An 11,839-nucleotide genomic window follows, 5' to 3' on the forward strand; every position below is an offset into this window, starting at 1 on the left:
AGGTATATACTTCTGTACCAGGCCAATGCATGTTATATTGCAATGGGTGGAATTAATTAAACCTTTCATATGAAAGGGAAATGAATATTTGGAATCAGAGATATAGACTATTTCAAGTTCTAATCGTAATTTTATCACCGCTTCCTAAATATGCAATACAATACTTCTCTGATCTTCAGCTATTAAATGGGGGTCTTAAATGATCTTCCATCCTGTCTGTTCTGAAGTTCTATGATTCTGGGAAACAGTCATTTCTATTTGCTATCATAGTGTGGCTAGAAGAAAGGAATGGTGCTTCTGGACTGTGATGACCTAAAGGCAGGTTTCTTCATTCTATCTCTGCTCCTGTAAGTGCCTAGGGTATGATGAATGACAAGTATAACTGGTTATACTTATCTGGATGATCTCATTTCACTGGATAATAACTGGTGGAATTTGGATTAAAGTTCAAAGTTATTGAGTTCTCCAAGCTCAAATGTTCTTGTATGTTTAGGTCTGAATTTCCCAAATTCATCTGTGAATACAATATTTTTAAAAGTATAACAGTGATAAGACAGCAACTGGAGTTCATGAGAAATAGAGTTGAACTAACAGAAATCATAAAAGGGTCTCATGAAAAAAAACTAATTTCAATTAGAAGCTATTAGCATTTAATTTATATGCAAATATACAATTGACATTGGGTAACATTAAAAATACATGATAAAATTATGAGATAACTAACATAGACTGGTAATAATAATGGATAACACAGTTTGAGCCCAGCTGCTGGGTAAGTATAGCTTGTGTAGCAGTGGCAGACCTCACATCACATGGATTGTGCTATATCGGTTCACTTGACTGACATTCTTGCCAAACTCTTTTTAAAGGAAAATTATCACAAAAAATAAAAAGGTAATACCTACATGTTTGACATTTCTCTTATATATGTTCTAGAGTAATTTGAGAGAAAATGCTGCTAATGCTGAGAAGGTTTTGTTTTGTTTTCTTCTGTGGAATGCCCATGAATATCTCACAGAATGAGGTTTTACTTTGTTGAAATATAAACTGAGGCATGTTAGAGATTTTAAGAGTTTATTTGAGCAAACACCCATTCAAAGTGGGCAGCTCCACATGGGAAGTGTTTAGGAACACTCCACAGACAGGAGCATGTGTTATTGGCCACTGTAGATGAGCATGTATAATAGTCGGTCTCAGTGAATTCTGGCTCTGTGCCTGATGAAAACAGTTTTGTTTGCGGGGTGGTGGGGAGGTGAGCAGCAAGGAAATGAACCATCATTTAACATTTGCCCTCTCTTTTTGAAGATAAATTATAAAGTTGACTTTAGAGTTCACAGCTAATAGCCTGCAACATGTAGGTAGAATCAAAGGTGCAACACATTTATCCATATTCCTTCATTAGCATTGCTTAGCTTTAATATATATATACATATATAACACATATGTATAAATATGTGTATATATACATATATATATATATAATAGTAAAATAAGTAAAAAAATTTTTTTCCATCAGGATATATATGCTATAAAATCTAAGGAGAATTTTGTTTATTTAGCTGTGTCAGATCTTAGTTGTAGAACATGGAATTGTCCCTGCGGTGCACAGGTTTCTTTCTAGTTGCAGTGCACGGTCTCTGTAGCATCCAGGCTCAGTAGTTGGGCATGCAGGCATAGTTACCCCGGGGCAAGTGGAATCTTAGTTCCCTGACCAGGGATCGAACCTGTGTCCCCATGTCCCCTGCATTGCAAGATGGATTCATAACACTGGACGATGAGGGACATCCTCAGAGAGAATTTTGGATCAACTTTTAACTAGATTTCTTTCCTTTTATCCAAATCATGGCCTTCATACATGTGAACATTTCACGGAAATGTGATTAGGAAGAAAGCTAGATCTTGTCTGACATTATTCTAAAGGTTGATAAGATTTTTAAAGGGAATGTAATGTATTTATTTTTGGCTGTGCTGGGTCTTCATTGTTGCACTAGGTTTTCTCTAGTTGTGGTGAGTGAGGCCTACTGTCTAGCTGCAGGATGCAGACTTCTCACTGTGGTGGCTTCTCTTGTTTGGAGCACGGGCTGTAAGTCTAGTGGGCTTCAGTGCTTGTGGCTCCCACTCTAGAACACAGGCTCAATAATTGTGATGCATGGGCTTAGTTGCTCTGAGGCATGTGGGATCTTCATGGATCAAGGATCTGAGCCCATGTCTGTAATACTGACAGGTGGATTCTTTACCCCTGAGCCACCAGGAAAGTCCTAAAGATTGATAAGATTTTAAGCTTCTGCCAGGAATTGAGAATTGGTTGTCGATAGGCAAGTAGATGACCTCTAAGATGTTCTCCATCTCTCTGATATGACTTCTGATGTGCAGAGGTAGGAAATGTTATTTATAGGAGAAATGCTTGTGTAGTGTGACTTTTTAAAAAATAACAGCTTTATTTGACTATAATTTAGATTAATGAAATTAACATATTTTAAAGTATACTATTTAATGGTATTAGTGTGTTTACACTAATACACTATGGCACAACCATCATCCTTGTTGAATTTAAAATATATTCTTCATCTCCAAAAGAAACCCAGTATTCATAAGCAATCACTCCTCATTCTCCCCCATCCATATCCTTGACAACCACTTTGCTTCCTTCCTTCCTTCCTTCCTTTCTGTTGGCTGTGCCAAGAGGCTTGTGGGATCTTAGTTCCCAGGTCAGGGCTCAAACCCAGATTCTGGGCACTGAAAGCCCAGAGTGCTAATCGCTGAACCACCAGGGAATTCCCAACCACTTATCTTTCTATCTCTCTGAAATGGCTATGGACTATGTAAATACTGACATAGGCACTAGTTTAATTATATATATACACATACATATTTCGTCTGTCTCTCTATATCATGCACACAAATACATACACACATATGCATACATGTATGTACATTTATGTGTGGGTGTGTACTAAGTTACTTCAGTCGTGTCTGAGTCTTTGTGACCCTATGGACTGTAGTCTGCCCATGCTCCTCTGTCCATGGGATTTTCCAGGCAAGAATACTAGAGTGGGTTGCCATGCCCTCCTCCAGGGTATCTTCATGACCCACAGATAGAAACTGCATCTTTTATGTCTCCTGCATAGGAGGAGGCAGGTTCTTTACCACTAGCGCTACCTGGGAAGCCCATGTACATTTATATGTATATACAAAAACTTGCCAAAGAATGTTCAAACTACTGCACAGTTGCACTCATCTCACACAGTAGCAAAGTAATACTCAAAATTCTCCAAGCCAGGCTTCAACAGTACTTGAACCGTGAACTTCCAGATGTTCAAGCTGGATTTAGAAAAGGTAGAGGAACCAGAGATCAAATTGCCAACATCCGTTGGATCATAGAAAAAGCAAGAGAATTCCAGAAAAACATCTGCTTTATTGATTATGCCAAAGCCTTTGACTGTGTAGATCACAACAAACTGTGCAAAATTATTCAAGAGATGGGAATAACAGACCACTTGACCTGCCTCCTGAGAAATCCGTATGCAGGTTAAGAAGCAACAGTTAGAAATGGACATGCAGCAACAGACTGGTTCCAAATTGGGAAAGGACTATATCAAGGTTGTCACCCTGGTTATTTAACTTCTATGCAGAGTACATTATGTGAAATGCCAGGCTGGATGAAGCACAAGCTGGAGTGCTTTAGCACAAGCTGGAATCAAGCTTGCTGATATCAATAACCTCAGATATGCAGATGACATCACTCTTATGGGGGAAAGTAAAGAGGAACTAAAGAGTCTCTTGATGAAAGTGAAAGAGGAGAGTGAAAAAGCTGTCTTAAAACTCAACATTCAAAAAACTAAGATCATGTCATCCTGTCCCAATACTTCATGGCAAATAGATGGGGAAACCATGGAAACAGTGACAAACTATTTTCTTGGGCTCCAAAATCATTGCAGATGGTGATGGACAGGGAAGCCTGGTGTGCTGCAGTTCATGAAGTTGCAAAGAGTCAGACATGACTGAGTGACTGAACTGAACAAAGACTTTTATGAAATGAACTCTTTCAGATTATAAAAATGGAGACACAATCAGGCATTCATGTGCATTCAAGTGTTAGAGAAAGCATCAGATACCATTGGTTAAGGCTGCTGCTGCTGCTAAGTCACTTCAGTCGTGTCCGACTCTGTGCGACCCCATAGATGGCAGCCCACCAGGCTCCCTGTCCCTGGTATTCTCCAGGCAAGAACACTGGAGTGGGTTGCCATTTCCTTCTCCAATGCATGAAAGTGAAAAGTGAAAGTGAAGTCGCTCAGTCATGTCCAACTCCTAGTGACCCCATGGACTGCAGCCCACCAGGCCCCTCCGTCCATGGGATTTTCCAGGCAAGAGTACTGGAGTGGGGTGCCATTGCCTTCTCCGATGGGTTAAGGGTTCAGTCCTCTAAGACTTTCCCTCCTTGCCCCTGTCCCAATGTATACACTACAGACTGCTATAGCAAGTCCATGTTGTCACTGGTGCTTCTGATCCATGGGCTATGGAGGGAACAGGGGGCAGGGCACAACCCTCCAAAGAATGACATTGCCGTGGAGGATATGACAAAAACTGGTTAGAACCAGTTAGGCCCAACATGGTGGAAGATTTGACTTCCAGTAGACCTTGAGCCTCATTATGTGTGTGTTAGTTGCTCAGTCATGTCCAACTCTCTGCAACCCCATGGACTATAGCCTGCCAGGCTTCTCTGTCCATGAAATTCTCCAGGCAAGAATACTAGAGTGGGTTGCCATTTCCTTCTCCGGGGGATATTTCCAACCCAGGGATCGAACCCAGGTCTCCTGCATTGCAGGCAGATGCTTTACCATCTGAGCTACTAGGGAAGCCCAAGCCTCATTATATGCTCCTTGTAATACATTTTCATATGCCAAGTGACATACCCACAAATGCCATGACAGTTCGACTGACTACAAAAGGCCAAAAAATGGACAGTGGCCCAATTCCTGGAAATCCCCGCGCCTTCCCCTGAAGTTAGTTGGAATAACCCTCACACTTGTTCGCCTATGAAATTACTCAGCCCATAAAAACTAACCACCCAATATTTCAGGAATCATTTCACTTTTTGAGATGGACCACATTCTGTCTATGGAATATGTATTTTTCAGGGCCTCTTGCCTTCTGAGATGGTTCAAACTCATGGTCTATGGAGTGTATATATCTCTCAGTAAATCTGCTTCTTACCCTTGAAACTGAGCTTCATTAAGTCCTGAGACCAGATGTGTGATTTCAATTAAAAAACCATGGGTTCAAGACCCAGTCTGAGTTTTGGCTGGATTTGAATCCCATCTGATGTGGGATTTCTGATTGTGTGGTTTCAGCTATAGATAAGAGGTTCCCACAACTCCTTTTTTGGGATCCATTAATTTGCTAGAATGGCTCAGAGAACTCAGAGCAACATTTTACTTACTAGATCAATCTAATTATTATAAAATGATGTAACTCAAAAATGGAAAGATGGAAGAGATGCATAGGGCAAGGTATGTGAGGGGGAATGCAGAACTCCCATGCCCTCTCTGGATGGACCACTCTCCGAAAATCTCCATGTATTCATCAACCCAGAAGCTCTCCAAACCCTATGCTTTTAGAGACTTTTTGTTTTAAATATTTATTTTTTTATTTTGTCGTGCCAGGCCTTAGTTGCAGCACACGACATCTTTGGTCTTTGTTTCAGCATTTTAGTTGTAGCATATGTATTCCTATTTGCCCCCTGTGGGATCTAGTTCCCCGACCTGCTTTGGGAGCATTGAGTCTTAGCCACTAGACCACTAGGGAAGTCCTGCAGATTATATTCTTTGCAGCCAAAGATGGAGAAGCTCTATGCAGTCAGTAAAAACAAGACCAGGAGCTGACTGTGGCTCAGATCATGAACTCCTTATTGCCAAATTCAGACTTAATTTGAAGAAACTAGGGAAAACCACTAGACCATTCAGGTATGACCTAAATCAAATCCCTTATGATTATACAGTGGAAGTGAGAAATAGATTTAAGGGCCTAGATCTGATAGATAGAGTGCCTGATGAACTATGGACAGAGGTTCGTGACATTGTACAGGAGACAGGGATCAAGACCATCCCCATGGAAAAGAAATGCAAAAAAGCAAAATGGCTGTCTGAGGAGGCCTTACAAATATCTGTGAAAAGCAGAGAAGCAAAAAGCAAAGGAGAAAAGGAAAGATATAGGCATCTGAATACAGAGTTCCAAAGAATAGCAAGGAGAGATAAGAAAGCCTTCCTCAGCTATCAGTGCAAAGAAATAGAGGAAAATGACAGAATGGGAAAGACTAGAGATCTCTTCAAGAAAATTAGAGATCCCAGGGGAACATTTCATGCAAAGATGGGCTCGATAAAGGACAGAAATGGTATGGACCTAACAGAAGCAGAAGATATTAAGAAGAGGTGGCAAGAATAAACAGAAGAAATGTACAGAAAACATCTTCATGACCCAGATAATCACGATAGTGTGATCACTCACCCATCCTGGAATGTGAAGTCAGTGGGCCTTAGAAAGCATCATTATGAGCAAAGATAGTGGAAGTGATGGAATTCCAGTTGAGCTATTCCAAATCCTGAAAGATGATGCTGTGAAAGTGCTGCACTCAATATGCCAGCAAATTTGGAAAACTCAGCAGTGGCCACAGGACTGGAAAAGGTCAGTTTTCATTCCAATCCCAAAGAAAGGCAATGCCAAAGAATGCTCAAACTATCACACAATTGCACTCATCTCACATGCTAGTAAAGTAATGCTCAAAATTATCCAAGCCAGGCTTCAGCAATACGTGAACCGTGAACTTCCAGATGTTCAAGCTGGTTTTAGAAAAGGCAGAGGAACCAGAGATCAAATTGCCAACATCCGCTGGATCATGGAAAAAGCAAGAGAGTTCCAGAAAAATATCTATTTCTACTTTATTGACTATGTCAAAGCCTTTTCCACAATAAACTGTGGAAAATTCTGAAAGAGATGGGAATACCAAACCACCTGACCTGCCTCTTGAGAAACCTATATGCAGGTCAGGAAGCAACAGTTAGAACTGGACATGGAACAACAGACTGGTTCCAAATAGGAAAAGGAGTATGTCAAGGCTGTATATTGTCACCCTGCTCATTTAACTTCTATGCAGAGTACATCATGAGAAATGCTGGGCTGGAAGAAGCACAAGCTAGAGTCAAGATTGCCAGGAGAAATATCAATAACCTCAGATATGCAGATGACACCACCCTTATGGCAGAAAGTGAAGAGGAACTCAAAAGCCTCTTGATGAAAGTGAAAGAGGAGAGTGAAAAAGTTGGCTTAAAGCTCAACATTCAGAAAACGAAGATCATGGCATCTGGTCCCATCACTTCATGGGAAATAGATGGGGAAACAGTGGAAACAGTGTCAGACTTTATTTTTTTAGGCTCCAAAATCACTGCAGATGGTGACTGCAGCCATGAAATTAAAAGACGCTTACTACTTGGAAGGAAAGTTATGACCAACCCAGACAGCATATGAAAAAACAGAGACATTACTTTTCCAACAAAGGTCCGTCTAGTCAGGGCTATGGTTTTTCCAGTGGTCATGTATGGCTGGGAGAGTTGGACCGTGAAGAAAGCTGAGCACCGAAGAATTGATGCTTTTGAACTGTGGTGTTGGAGAAGACTCTTGAGAGTCCCTTGGACTGCAAGGAAATCCAACCAGTCCATCCTAAAGGAGATCAGTCCTGGGTGTTCATTGGAAGGACTGATGCTAAAGCTGAAACTCCAATACTTTGGCCACCTCATGCAAAGAGTTGATTCACTGAAAAGACTCTGATGCTGGGAGGGATTGGGGGCAGGAGAAGAAGGGGATGACAGAGGATGAGATGGTTGGATGGCATCACCAACTCGATGCACATGAGTTTGAGTAAACTCCAGGAGTTGGTGATGGACAGGGAGGCCTGGCGTGCTGCAATTCATGGGGTTGCAAAGAGTCAGACACGTCTGAGCGACTGAACTGAACTGAACTGAACTGAACGTAAACTCAATTGTTGCTGAAAGGAGTCTGTTCAGTGGCACCCCACTCCAGTACTCTTGCCTGGAAAATCCCATGGATGGAGGAGTCTGGTAGGCTGCAGTCCGTGGGTCGCTAAGAGTCAGACACGACTGAGTGACTTCACTTTCACTTTTCACTTTCATGCATTGGAGAAGGAAATGGCAACCCACTCCAGTGTTCTTGCCTGGAGAATCCCAGGGACCGGGAAGCTTGGTGGACTGGGGTCTATGGGGTCGCACAGATTTGGACACAACTGAAGCGACTTAGCAATAGCAGGAATATAAAGGTCTGTTAACTTCTCTTATCACTTAGGAAATTCCAGGAGTTTCAGGAGTTCTGTGCCGGAATGGGGGATGAAAACCAAATGTATTTCTTATTATAGAAAAGAATATTACCGCCATGGAACCAGCCCTCCTGAGTTTGAATGTTTGTCAAGTCACTTAATAGCTTTGCTTGAGTGTTTCCCCATTTTTAAAATAAAGACAATAATAGAACGCACACTGTAGGAATGATGGGAAGGTTAGACAGAAGGACAAACATGGAGAACAGAGAACATTGCCTGACATGCTGTGTTATTTAGATATTAACTCTTAATACTGAGCTTTTTTCCTTTTGAACTTTTTATTGGTGTATAGCCAATTAACAATGTTGTGATAGTTTCAGGTGAACAGTGAAAGGGCTCAGCCGTACATATTTATTGAGCTTTTAATATATCTCTGCTGACTCAATTATTTGATCATTTTTTGAAATCGCTCAGTCGTGTCTAACTCTTTGCGACTCCATGGACTGTCGCCTACCAGGCTCCTCAGGCAACAGTCATAGAGTTTTTCAGGCAAGAGTACTGGAGTGGGTTGCCATTTCCTTCTCCAGGGGATCTTCCCTGCTCAGAGATTGAACCTGGGTCTCCCACATTGCAGGCAGACGCTTTACCATCTGAGCCACAGGGAAGCCCTTTAATATATCTCTGATGACTCAATTATTTGATCACTTTTTGAAAGTGACTATCTGTTAGTAGTTTACACAACAGGGTGACTCAGCTTAATTTCAGTGAGCCACAGCTTCTCTCTACTCCATTCCCTACATCACGAGTTGTATTACCATTTCTGTGGTTTTCTCTGGGCTTCCTCATCACTCCACCAATCACCAAAGCTTACGTTGTAAGGGTTGCAGCCTATAATAGAAACTATGACAGATTTGACAAATCCTAATAGAGCAGAGGGTTTCCCTGGTGGCTCAGATGGTGAAGAATCTGTCTGCAATGCGGGAGACCTGGGTCAGGAAGATCTCCTGGAGAAAGCAATGGCAACCCACTCCAGTATTCTTGCCTGGAGAATCCTATGGACAGGGGAGCCTGGCGGGCTACAGTCTATAGGGTCGCAAAGAGTCGGACACAACTTAAGTGACTTAGCACACATGCAGTAGAACAGAGAGTATCCATGTTGAGTACAATGTCAACCCTAGTACTGAATCAGGTCAGGGAAGCAGAGCCACATGACAGAGAGCCTAGCTCTACACACACATACACAGCCACACCCATCTACCCGCCGCAACCCAACACATACCCCTGGGGCTTCTGAAAAGAGGGAAATATAATTTTCCGGCACTTTTCAAGGAATATCAACTACATTGTTGTTGTGACATGGGAAGATACTAATATTTACTATATTAAGTGAGAAAGGATACAAGTTTATACAACAATTCAAACAATGGGGGAAATTAGAAGAAAACATACAACTTAAAAAATATATTTTGGTTTAGTGAGTTAATGCTATCTCTCTCTCTCTTTTTTTTTTTTTTTGGCCACGCTGAGCGGCTTTCAGGATCTCAGTTCCACAACCAGGGATTGAACTTGAACCCTTGGCTCTGAAAGCACAGGATCTTAAACACTAAGCCACCAGGGAACTCCCTAGTTTTCCTTTCTAACCTTTAATATAATCAAATTCTATCTCCTGTGCTGATAGTACTTTATATAATATACCTTATAAGTAGTGAGTCTAAATGAAAGTATTTTTTTTTTAAGAATAACTTTGTTTTATTATCATGATTTGTGAAAGAAAAAACAGGATAGATAGTTCAAGAAAGGACACAGACAGTGCCCTGTTTTGGTCTCAAATTTCTTCTTTTTGATGGGTGGTGGGACCTGATGTCATTAAGGGGCCATTCTGCTGCCACCAGTGTTCTTTCATCCTAAAGATCTATAAAGAGTAGAGGCTTATATATCAGAAATTTGAAAAGCATGAGCTGTGATACATTCTTCAAAATGCAACCCTTTCTCCATCTAAGGAGATGCACAAGAAAAGCAGAATGGTAGTTAACTGCTTAAGAGAATTGAGTTGCAGATTTTATAATGGAGAAAGAAAAAAAGATTTCAAATCAGATTTCTCATGTTGTCCAGTCCCTCTTTTCATAACTGACACAATTATATAGTCCTCACCATGTTTATTTTCATCATCATGGAGACCATGTAAAGTCCTTGGTTCCACCTGCTTGTTCTGGATGTGCTGACTCTTCAAAACAGAGTTTTTGTTTTTGTTTTTTAATCTTTCTACTTGGAGGAATCTATGACATATGGCTCTCAGTTTGTTTTCCAGCTGTTTTCCGTTAACCTTGACTCTGAGGATTTTTTCCCCAAAATAATTTATATATCAAGGCAGGATGTAGGTCAGGGGGAAGTTGTCCTTTGAATATGAAGGTGCTGAGGCACAGAGCATGAAAAGAGAACACGATTATTCTAGCAAATTATACATGGGTGACTTCGACTTTCAGTTCTTTCTCTCACATAGTTTTCCTTCTCTTTCCTCTTTTGCCTTTATCAAACTTATAGATACACCGTGTTTTGCCCCCATCTGAATAACTTTTGTTTCTGGAGTGAATCTTAACCTCTCTGAGCAGCACCCCTTTTAAAGCCACAAGATCACAGGAGCAATTAATTAAAAACAGCAGGCTCTTACCTGATGTCTTCAGGATGACTTTTAATCACACAAAATGCTCTACTTTTCCCAGTGAGGATGCTCTGTAATCCAGCACATGGTTTTCCCCCCACTGCCTTTGCAGAAAAACTCTGTGTCCAGCAGGACTGTTGCTGCCTGCCAGCCCAAATCCTTTCTTTGTGACAAAGCCTGCCATTGTGTTCCCCATGCAGCCCCACTGATCTTTCCCAAAGGGCCTTTAAGAACATGTGCACACTTATTTCCATTCCCTGATGTGCTGGACGCGATAATAGAGAACCATGGTAACTTGCCTGGACTCACTGTCTAGTGTTCTCTGAAAGAGAACTGGCATATCTGGCAGCTGGACGTGTGTGTGTGTGTGTGTGTGTGTGTGTGTGTGTGTGTGTGTGTGTGTAGTTAGGGGAGGGCAATCTCTGGTGCTTTTGTTGGAGGGTGAGGAGGGAATAAAGAGCTTCAAAGTGTGACAAGGTGTCAGTGTCCTCCTAACTCAGCTGTTCAGGGGCCTAATCCAAGCCCACAACTGGATGTCTAAGGGATTGAAGGAGAATGTTCCTCCTGGCTAATTTCCAACTGTTTCCAAATGCACTTGATAAAGTTCCATGTGATTTTTTTTTTTAAAGTCGCACCTGCTATAGCAATCCCAAAGCAACTCCCCCAAACCACCCCCCACCCCACATTATACTGTACATCTGTTATTTTGCTGACATGGAAGCTAGCATAACAATTAGATTCATTACTTGCCCAATAAATTGATTCCAGCTAAGCTTAAAAGACCTCAGTGTATTCTTTGAGCATTTACCCAGTGAGAGAACACATTTTAAAATCCTGTCTAAAAAGACTTTTTCGAG

At 41.3% G+C, this 11,839-nt stretch overlaps 1 long non-coding RNA gene across 1 annotated transcript in view; it reads right to left on the reverse strand.

Moving 5' to 3' along the window:
- LOC147365809 (uncharacterized) overlaps positions 1-11,113 on the reverse strand; it is a 30,757-nt gene extending 19,644 nt beyond the window's left edge. The window contains exon 1 of the long non-coding RNA XR_015132803.1: positions 10,992-11,113. This is a non-coding gene — a long non-coding RNA (uncharacterized LOC147365809). The remainder of the gene's footprint in view (positions 1-10,991) is intronic.
- Positions 11,114-11,839: the final 726 nt, after the last annotated feature.

Source organism: Bos grunniens, chromosome 9, assembly GCF_055505025.1.
Source record: "Bos grunniens cultivar Pamir isolate PY7600 chromosome 9, Bosgru_T2T1.0, whole genome shotgun sequence".
In the NCBI taxonomy this organism is placed as follows: domain Eukaryota; kingdom Metazoa; phylum Chordata; class Mammalia; order Artiodactyla; family Bovidae; genus Bos; species Bos grunniens.